Source organism: Periophthalmus magnuspinnatus, chromosome 13 (genome assembly GCF_009829125.3).
Source record: "Periophthalmus magnuspinnatus isolate fPerMag1 chromosome 13, fPerMag1.2.pri, whole genome shotgun sequence".
NCBI lineage: Eukaryota > Metazoa > Chordata > Actinopteri > Gobiiformes > Gobiidae > Periophthalmus > Periophthalmus magnuspinnatus.
In genome coordinates this window covers 16,770,302-16,781,710 of record NC_047138.1, presented here as the reverse complement: position 1 = coordinate 16,781,710, position 11,409 = coordinate 16,770,302, and the positions used below count along the sequence as shown (strand labels likewise).

The 11,409-nt window shown below is 38.7% G+C and overlaps 1 protein-coding gene across 2 annotated transcripts in view; it reads left to right on the top strand.

Annotated features, from left to right (window-relative positions):
* Positions 1-5,340: 5,340 nt before the first annotated feature.
* Positions 5,341-11,409, top strand: part of sgcg (sarcoglycan, gamma) — a 180,934-nt gene continuing 174,865 nt past the window's right edge. The window contains exon 1 of one of the 2 annotated variants that reach the window (XM_033976691.2): positions 5,341-5,779. The gene's annotated coding sequence lies outside the window, so the exon portion shown is untranslated. The remainder of the gene's footprint in view (positions 5,780-11,409) is intronic. The other variant, XM_055226069.1, reaches the window with a different exon arrangement.

The following is an 11,409-nucleotide window of genomic DNA, read 5'->3' as shown; positions in this document are numbered from 1 at the left end:
CTCGTTAAAAGCGCGTTAAAAATGTGAATGCTTACCGTTCCGAGCAAAAACAAATGTATAAATAATAATACATATAAAATGTGAGGAATTGGTGAGGAAAAGAAAGGTCAGTTGTGGTGGGAAGAGGAGGAGAAGGAGGTTTTAGTCCGCAGCATCACTGGAGAGAAGTGGGAGTGGAGTGAGAAGAGGAGAGAACAGAGCAGAGGAGGAGGAGGTGAGCACGGGGCCAAGGCGCGAGGACAGGAGGAGGTGAGCACGAGCGCTCTACGCCCATATGTGGCGGTGCGCGCGCGAGATGGTATAGGGCTCCCCCTGTCGACCATACAGTGGACTAGTTTATCACACAATTTAAAACAATTTCCTCCTTTGAGTCTTAATATCAATGGTCATTTTAAAAAATACTTATTGAGAAATCAGATCCAAATTGTTACTGAAGGTAATAAGAATACTTCTAAAATATACTAGAATATAGACAGTTGCTTATGATATTTCATATTTTTCTGGGAATACGACAGGCTGTATGCACTGTTATATGTAATCATTTAACTACAAAGATGTGTTTATAAGAGAGAGAGACAGAGTGAGAGGGAGATAGAGAGTGAGGGAGAGACAGAGACAGAGACAGAGAGAGAGAGAGAGAGAGAGAGAGAGAGAGAGAGAGAGAATATAATGGATATAAATCGTATACATTTCAAACTTGAAATGTGGATAGGCTCAGTAATTTCATATTAACCACAAACTTTATTTTTTTTGTATTTAACAGTACATTCTATTCTATTCTAACAGTAAATCTTGTATTACAAACAGAACAGCTGTGAGGTTTGTCTCCTGTGTGTGTTCTCTTGCGTTTTGTGAGAATAAACTTATGAGTAAATGCTTTCTCACATAAAGAACAGATGAATGGTTTCTCTCCTGTGTTACTTCTCATATGTCTTTTCAGATCGCCGCTCTGGGTAAATCATGTATTATAGACATGACACCTGTAAGGTTTGTCTCCTATGTGTGTTCTCATGTGTTTTGTGAGTGTAAATGCTTTCTTACAGACAGAACAGCTGAATGGTCTCTCTCCTGTGTGAACTCTAATGTATCTTTTTAAATAATTTTTGAATCCCGATCTCTTTTCACAACCAGAGCACTGGCGTTTCTTCTTTGTAGCTCTTTTGGCTGTTTCTGACATGTCTCCATTGTCCACAATGACCCTGTTTTTTGATGCAGATTTGTATTTGGGGGATAGACCTGAGTTTTGGTGAAGTGGTGCTTTTGGCTCTGATCTGGACGTGGTTGTATTGGTCTCCATCTGCCTCTGTCTCCATCTGTACAGCTGAACAGCCAAATGGAGCTGATGTCCTGTCCCTGTGTGCCGACATTGACTTGACATTTCCACTTAGAAAAAAGTCAATAGCAGAGAAACGGTGTCTCTAGTCTTCTAATTGATGGAGTGGAATGTAAAGATCCTAAAACACTTGAAAAAGAAGTTTACAGGATTTATTCAAATGCATACTCTACAAAATTTTCAGAAGGAGACTGTGATGATCTCTTCAGTAACGTTCATCACTTGATTCCAGCAATGATGAAACTTACAGAGAAATGTCTGTGGAATCCCTCAGTCATCCAGGTCTGATCCATAGTAAAAGCCAAAGCTAAATCTGTCAACTGAAAAAGCGGCTTGGATGAGCAGTGAAATGTCTTCACTCCTACTAGGTTTTGTCCAGTTGACAGATTTAACTTTGGCCTTTACTACTTACAGAGAAATGTGTGACTCTGATCTGAAAATAGAGGAGTTGGATGCTGCAATGAAGAAAATGGCTTTGAATAAATGTCCAGGTACAGATGGTCTTACGGTTCATTTTTAAAGATGTTTTTGGGATGAAGTGAGAGTGATGTTATTTGAAGCCTTAAAAGAGTGTATCAATAGATTGATGTCAAGCATAAAACAGCACAATAACATTCATTTCTAAACCAGGAAAGGATAAAAGAGAGTTGGGTAATCTCATTTACATTACTAAACACAGACTGTAAGATTTTTTTTCAGGTTCAGTAGAGACTTAAGAAAGGAATATCAGCTATAACTAAATAAATAAATGCAATATTTGCTTTACCCAAAGAAAATATAAACAAACTGTCAAGGTGCGCCCACAATCTCTGATAGATACGGTTCAAATAGATATGTGAAGGCCCCATCATCCTGTTAACGGGTGGGTCTAGTAATCAGGGCCGCCTGTTCCCGGTGTCCCTGGCTCCATACAGGCCAGTCACTAACATTCTTTATCTCTTCTCTCCTCAAGACACCAGACCGGTAACCTACGTAATCAACAATGCACCTTTGTTTTTGTAAAACTTTAAGCTTTCTTAAACTGTAAAAAAAACCCAACGTTTTTTGTAGGTGTCTACATTTGTCATGACTTTTGATCCATTATTCACTAAGGTTATCCCTGTCATGAGCAGTCTTCATGTTGATGGTGTTCATACAGTAGAGTAGTCTTCGTGTTGATGGTGTTCATACAGTAGGGTAGTCTTCGTGTTGATGGTGCTCATACAGTAGAGTAGTCTTCGTGTTGATGGTGTTCATACAGTAGGGTAGTCTTCGTGTTGATGGTGTTCATACAGTAGGGTAGTCTTCATGTTGATGGTGTTCATACAGTAAAGTAGGGGTTGGCACTGTGCTGCACCGAAGGAGCGGGTTCGAGCCCCACAGTTGCACAATCACTTGAACAGGTTGTGAATGACTTTGCCATTTGCCGTTTCTTAAATATATCCTCCTGAGTATGTTTTTCGTTGATTCATAATTAGACCTATTACACGAAGGGAGAATGTCCAAACAAGCTTCAGTAAGCAAGTTATAATATGCAGAAGCAAAGAAAGATACCGCCACACAGCCAGACCTTTAAGTAGGCAGACGGCGCCCTCTTGTGGACAAAATATATTATTGCTGTGCTTCTAAAAGTTTTTTCACCACTGCAGAAATATATTTTTTAATATTTAGTCAAGTACTATAAACCAGGACAGGTCTAAATTAGGACTATACCACGTCTAAACTAACTAGGACAATAAAGCACTATAAGACCAGGACTTGGCCTAGGTCATTCTGCTTTTTGATTGGATGAAATTATCAACAACTTGACCAAACACTTGAGCAACTAAACAATTTTCCAATTTTGATTTGACTTGCACCTATCATGCATTCCCCAAAAACTACTGTGCGCAATATGCCAGATAAAACACCAACCGCATGCATCTATTCTGATCCAAAGTGTTTATTCAAAAACTAATTCTTGCTTTTACCAGAATAAGAAGATTCACACATTGTTTTCATTAAACATAAAATGAATGCACAAAGTTGAATTTTAGTGTTCATGATTATAAACACAACAATTGTTAATTGTGCCAAAATAAAATTACTGTCAATTATATTGATACAGCATGAAATGTGCATATTCAATTTGAGCTGAAAGTAACACATTGTTCCAGTAGTACATCCAGAAGTCATTTTCAATTTGGTACTGGTCTGAGACACTATGGTTTATAATACACTGAGCTAAAACATAGTTTTAAAGTGAACCTGGCCTGCCTTTCTGTACAAGCTACTGTCATTATGGGTCATTGTTCCCCTATTGCAGTTTTCCTTATGCTTTTAAGTGCCTGAGTGGTGTTTTATTGGCTTGATCTCTCACTTGACTAGAGCTGGAAAGGTGTATCTTCCTTAACCCACAATTTATGTTCAAAGAGGGATTATCTTTTTTCGCCCCACTTTCAAACCAACCCTTAAAATGTGCACCTCAGCAATATGACACTAGCAACAATACCCTAGTGTCTCCTAATCCTAGCACAAAACTTGTGTCAGTGATCGCACATCCATGATACCTATTTGGAAACGTCTCCTAGATGTCTTGTTGTTCTTGTTGGTCCCACTGGTGTTGGTTTGGATCAGATATGGACAGACACATACCGAAAGAGCTCTGTCAGTGTATAATATAAAACATAGAGGTTCCATTAGTTGCAGTTCCTGGCAAGTTCACACAGGTGCCAAAAAGTGTACTTACAGGTGACAGCACAGATTATGTGATGGCTCACACCTAAACCCACCAGTGCCCGGACACAGTCTCACTATCATCGACGTCGTCTCATCTTTAAGGTTCTCTCCTCTAGCAAAAAAGGGAGTACCACAAAAGGAACAGGGACATTTCATAGGGTTAGTGCTCTGTGGTCCAAGGACATCCCCTGGTGCTGTAACACTAAAGCAAAGCATTAGAAACATTGTATGCATTTTAATGTATGATTTTGTGTAGAGCTTGTATTAGGTTTAAGGTGATATGCAACTTTATAATCTATGGCCTATAAAGGACCAATTTCCTGAGTTTGAGCATGTGATGTGTGATGGTTTCACATAACAGGACATTATCCTGTTATGTGAAATGCCACATTTTCATCATGCTTTTTAATTACGACCTTTAAACAATGCAATAAGAAGCTAAACAAAGGAAGATACCATTTTATAATAAATGAATATAACATTCTTAAATGTGTTACTTCTGCAGATTAGCGTATAATGCTTGTGCACTTAACCCACAGTCTAATAGATCCTGACCTGAGCTGCGTAAGGCCAAGTCCGTCTCTCTTCACTGCGCCATTACAGACACCTGCTGGAGCATTATGGCATTACATGATAACGCAAAATTCAATCCACAGGTCAATGTGAGTGCAATGTAAGAGCACACATGAATAAACCAAAATATCCCAAAACAACATATCCTAATGAAAAGCTGTTGGGGCGACTTTTAATCCTTTAATTGAATACAATTCGGCACGGTGGCTGATTGGCTACCAGTCACTCCATAGCAAGAAGGCCTTTCTTTGCGTAATTTGCATGTTCTCCATGTGTTTAGGTAGATTAACCCAACACATGCACAAAAGGGCAAATCCCCCAGCTAGATTGTCCTCACAGGAACGCGGAGATGGGTCCCTTGCGCACTGCTCTTGAAATGCCCCAGTGGCGTTAAAGGGTCAAATGCAGAGGACAAATTTCCCTACGGGACAATGTGTTCACACACCATATCACCACATCATGCAACATCCTAGTCTGCTTTTTGTACACACAACAAATGTGGCTTTTGTGTTGCAGTGTCTGCTCTGCCATCAGCGTGTCTCCATGGCCATGTTATTGCTTTGACTGGAACGTTCCCCAGTGTGGCATTAAACTCATCTATTTTATTTCTAAAAAAATACCTTGAAAAAAAAATATTTCAGGTAAGCAATAACCACGGGGTTAGGTAGGTGGCGGACCCTCCACCAGAAAACTTAGACAGTGCAGCCTTTAACTGGCTCACCTGCCCTGACAATTCCGTTCAGGCTGGGAGAGCGCTGCGTTGTAGAGTGAGTACGCGTGTGGCTGGTGAAGTAGCAGCGGAGAAACGGAAGAACCGTGACCGAAGAGATGGAATACAACTGAAGCGCGCATTGGATTGTACAGCCAAAGTGACGCACCAGTTACGCACGACAAAAACGCTCGTCTGTATTAATTAAAACGGCTTTCATTTGTTCTCTCTTGTTTACTTTCTTTGCGCTCCTATCTCCCAACAATACTCGGTCGCTGCACGTGTTCCAGTGTAGACCTATGGAGGAGGAGATCGGCAGGAGGAGTGGGAGCGCCGTCTCGTGGTGATTAGGGCGCGTTGGATTTATGGCACGCAGCTGTTGAGTGGCTGACAGTCAAACGTGTGAGGAACGGCTATTCAAGCGAGCTGGCTCTGCTTACTGTAGCGTAGAGGGGCAAGAAGCAACGGTGAGTAGCTTTTTCCTGTTCAAATCTCTTAACTAAACCTTGCTTTTAACAACTGGACTATTTGCTTAGCTCACTAAATCTGACTAAACTTTCTATTTGACCAAAACATGTTATATTTTGACACTATTACCATCTCGTTTGAAAGACTTAGACATTTTACTATTTATGGACAGGCAATTCTGAAAACATTCGTTTTTATTTAAGCCATTGCACCTCCTCAACTAGAGTAGACTGAATGATTAATTTAATTTTGGTTGTCCACTTGTCTATGTCCCCGTGTGGTCCATATATTTAGTGCATTGCCAAGTCCTATTTTTAGACAAGAGGGCATCACAGAGTGGAGACAGTAAGGCGGACACTTCTAACCAGACAAACATAGACTGTCTGTTCTGAAGTGTCATTCCTGTACACTCCTTATCAGACGTTCTCCTCTGGATTAAAGGTGCATTATGTAACTTTTTTGGCAGGGAGACCTTCACCTGCTTGTCTCCATATCCGTTTTACCTTGAATGTTTCACTATATTGCATTCAACTTATCTACCTTATCACCAAATCATGTTTTTGCTACTCAAAAGCACCTCATAAAACAACTAAACTAAAGAGAGAAACATGGATTGCTTCTCCTCAGATCTGACTTGTGACGTGATTTAGTGGCGTCATCTGTCTCCTTGGAGATAAATAAGTTTAAAGCCATACTGTGACACATTACTGGTTATGCAGTTACACCCTCCTGCAGTAACACCCCTACTGCTTGGCTCAAAACCCAAGTCTGGATTTTCAATTAAATTTGGATTTCAGAAGATGTAATCCTGTACTGCACTGCATTTCCAGCTTGGTCAAACTGAAACTTTTGTTCTGTGAATGAGAGTTTCCACGCTCTTAAAGTGTATTTGGGTGAAATTGCACCATCCCCAGACAACGAGTTGAACATTCCTGGCACTTGCTCAGCAGCTGTTTATTTGGGTTGCTATGGAGGAGTCGGACTGTGGCCTGGGTTGGAACAGGAGCTCAGAGATCCACCCTCAAAGCAGTGGCCGCCTCTGCTCTCTCTGCTCCTAATGTGTTCTTCTAAACTACTGCTGTTATTCTTAAGCAGAGCCATTAGTATTGCAATCTAGGGTTCGTTCATCCGTGCGGCTGATTGGCCACAAGCGCAGACTGAATCATGCTGCACAGGACATGAGGGAATGGAGTTATCAGCTAATTCAACACTCATTTGTGTCTTTCATCCCAATTTGTGGCAAAATGAGCAGTTTGGAGTTGGCTAGCTAACTATAAACTGTAGCTGTTTTCATTTACACTGTAATTGAAAAGAAAAAGCTTATGTTCAACCACCAACAAATGTTTAGAAAGAATGAGTTGGGGAAAAGCAGATAATGCATTGCACAAGTAGTTTGGTTTCTAACAGTGCAAGTTTTGTTGTATAGGCCTACGTTTATTTTCATAGATATTTCGAAATGGCTTAAAAGTACAGGATGCAACTTTCTGGAGGTGGCACATCTGTATGATTCAATGGAAAAAGTAAGTTAAAACCATACTTTAGAACATTCTCTGTGGAGACACATTTTGTGCCATATATTTTCATGGAAACAAGCAGATGGAGGCCCACCTCTAGGCCGTTTAAAAGTCAGGTTTGTGGAGATGCAAGATTGCTCAGAGTAAAGTATGCAGGTTTTTCAGTTTAGTATATAAGTATATATAAATTAGGTTTCAATGCAATGATAATAATAATTCATTATAAGATCTAGGGGTGGGCAATATTCCAAAATATTACAATTAATGTAAATGCGTATATTTATATTAAAGACGTAACTATAGTCATCTGCTTCCTCACACTCCATTACAATTGGTTAAATCCATTCAGAGCATTCTTAAGGCTGACCAATATCAGGGGTGGGCAGGTAAAAGTGTGTGGTTGACTATATATGAATTGCATTCAAAATAAAATTTGAGATCAAGATATGGTGATTTAAGACAAATAACATATCGTCAAAGAAATTTGATTAGATTAGATTTTTTTTTTTTTTTTTTTTTATCAGCATATGGCCCTTCCCTAATAAGATCCACCATTGCCATTTCTTTATCTGGGCACCATATCTAATGTACATGATCTAACATAAGTGGTTTTGGACAGAAAAGGAATCTGAAAGATGCTTGCTCTCAAAGTAAACAATTTGAACGTTGAATCACCATTAATACAGTTTATTACATTTAGGCTTTGGGCACACTGAACACATATTATGCTAAATTGACTTTCTGAGCTTTTAACCATTTTTATACTGTTTATACTGTCCCCTAAACATACCTGGAGTTGTATTTTGCTTCATTTATGTTTCTTTTGATCCAATCCAAAGTTGTCTTTGCCCGGATTGTGATGCCATGTGTAGACATAAAGTCACTCAACTTATCCTTCAATATATGGAAGCTGGAACAATATATTTTGGGGTCAATATTTATTGTGTGAATAGTTTCTTTGCACTACTTGGAGATTTTGGGTTATTTTTTAGCTATTCGATACGATTTAAGCTGTAAAAGGTTGAATAAATCACTTCTATGACACATTACAGATACAAACTAAGTATTGAAGTGTTTCATTCTGCTGTTGTTAATTTGTTAAATTGCAGCTCATGATTTTTTAACAATATTCTAGATTTAAAATAGTTTTTGTTTTTGTTTAAATTTACTCTTTGTTTTTTGTGTCAATGGCATAAAGTAGTTGCAAAATTATCTTTTATTGTATATATTTACTTCAGCAATATACTCAACTTCAAAATTTGTTATCATGACAGGCGTAGCATAAAGTAAACCATCACCAGATTCGTTATGTGCTCAGACAAACACATGGCTCTATTAGCATAGCATTCACTGGGGATAAGGACTTCATGTGTTTAGTTTTTGGTTGCCAATGCTGACAACAGAGTGAGCGCTAACATCTAAATGCCCCATTACATTACATTACATTACACTACATTACATCAGAGGTGGATGAAGTACTCAGTTTTGTTACTTGAGTAAAAGTACAGCTACAGAGGTAAAAAGTTACTCAAGTAAAAGTATTACATGAAAAAATCTACTTAAGTAAAAGTATTTAGGTACCTGTTTAAAAAAATGTACTTTAAGAGTAAATAGTAAAAGGATTTCACACAAGTGTTGTTAATTTGTTAGTTTTAAATGCAGTGATACTGGATAAAAATGATACTCTTTTTTTTTTTTTTTTTTTTTTTTTTTGCTCAAACAAAAAAAAGCTTGAATTAGAAAACTTTTTAGTCAGGATGTTACCACAAACATGATAAAAATAACCCCTCAGATCATATGAACAGTACTTTTTACTTTTCAGTCCAGTTAAAAAATGTAGAGGACTAAAAAGTACAGATACCTGCTCTCAAATATAATATCTGCTGTAAAATGTACTTAAGTAGAATTTCTAGGTATCTATACTTCACTAAGTACAGTACAGTACTTTACTACTTGTACTTCATTACCTTTCACCACTGCATTACATTACATATTATCCAAATACAGACATTATTTATGTTAGAATATGTCAAACACTTTCCAAGGTGAGAACCATGTTAAAAGGTAATTAAGTTTGCATAATATGTTTTTTAATAGCAAACCATATTGGATGCCATGTACAACTTCAGGCGAACTTCATTCCGATGGAACAGCTTTTGTCTTATCCTTTCATGCATTCCGAACATTATAATAAAGAAAAGTGATCAAACATCTGGAGCTGTTAGCCGTTAGTCTGAAAACGTAGCATTAAAACACAACATCTGTCCACTGCATAAATCAGTGGAGAATCCCGCCTCTGTCAGCGCTCAAGCTCATTTTGATGAAACTTTATTTACAACTATGGCTGTTCTAATAGAGCTATCAGAGGACGTAGCAGCAGATTGGTGCCCCAGGTAACGTCGTGTTATTCTTCCTGTTTGTATAGTTTTTATTGACTTTATTATCAACAACTGACAACATTTCCCCGAGGCTACATCCTCTGCCAGCAGGCCTGTCTCGTGCCCTGGGGCTAAGCACAAATGCAAATGAATCAATCGAAAAGCTGTTGCTGCCTTAGACAATATAAGGCTCTTAAAATGGATCGAATCAATTATAAGTATTGATATTGAGTAGATGAGTAGTTTTTGCTAATTGTACTTTTGGGCATTTTAAAACTTTTGTCATGAAGTATATTTTTAGCCACAGTGACGTACTATGTTACAGTAGCTTTAGCTCAGTTGGTTGGAGTGTTTGTCCACTGATTTGAAGGTTGGCGGTGCAATAAACATTGTTGTTTGAGAGGTCGGTGGTGCGATTCCAGCTCCCACACATGAATTCTGTCATTATGTCCTTTTGTAAGACTCTTCCCCACCTTGCCCCCAGTATCTGCGTACACTGGTAAGCCCTTTGAGTGCCTCAAAGGTGGAAAAGCGCTATATAAAAATGGGACCATTTATTTACGCTGCATTTACACTTATTTCAGTGGCCCCAATGCACTGCTTTCTCTGCTGCTTTCTTACTTAAAAAAACTGCACTGAGCTTAAGAAAAGAGCTGATGAAAAACACAACTAGTTTATTTTATACGGTCGGCAGTGGTCCAAAGTTATTCTTCATTTACCTCATGTGTTCTGAGCATCCTAATTATGCACAGTGATGAATTCATAAGCATTTTTTACAACTGTCAGAGCAACTTGAAGTTTTGCTGTGACTGTAAAGCAACAACTAGCAGACTAACATGCAGTTCCTGGTTATCAGACTATAAAACGCCTAACAAATAGCGCACAGCTGACTTATTTTGACCTCCAGAGCCACTTATACAATATATCTGTGCTTAGCCAAAACACTTAAACCTGAAACTTGAACTTCAATGTGCTTTTCCACTGACCTGATCTGTAACTTGCCTGGTCTCCATGGCATTTCAGGCAAAGCAATGTCATCTCCATGGAGACAAGCCAGTGGCAAACCCTCCACCGCGAAAAAAGTTGTATTGTGTAACTTTTAAAACATGTTTCACTGTGCAACTGTACTTTTACTTATGCACAAATCTTCAGTCATCTTTCCAACACAACTCGGCTCTGCCCAGCTTGCTTACAGAGGCGGCCTAACAGTTTCCTGGTATCCCGCTGTCAGATGGGCCAAATGTGCTGACTTGGATGCTCAATAAAAAGCTAGCCCTATATGGAGCCGTACGAGCTCCATGCCCTTTTGTACACCAGAAATGATCGCTGCTTGTGTAACGCGCTGTGGGCTCAAATATGCTGAGTGCCATTCTTTTGGGTTTCTAGTCATCGATAGCTACCAGAAAGTATTGCTTCCTCTTATTTTTCTTTACTAAGAGCTGTTTTCCTTCTAAAACTACTGGAATCAACTCACTTTTTCCATTGGTGCGCAAAGCCAGAAAGTCACTGTTAGTACAATGTTTAAGAGTTTAAAAGAGAAGAGGTTTTGTGTTGAAGTTTATAGGCTTGAACTAATGCATCTTATTCTAATATCAGTTCTTCCCTTCTGTCTTGCTTGCTATATCTTATTGTTAGGCTGTTACATAATGGTGGGCGATATTGACAAAAATATCTCGCTATATATATATCATTGGTTGTTATGTACATGTTTATAGCATATGGGCTATCTTTGGTTGA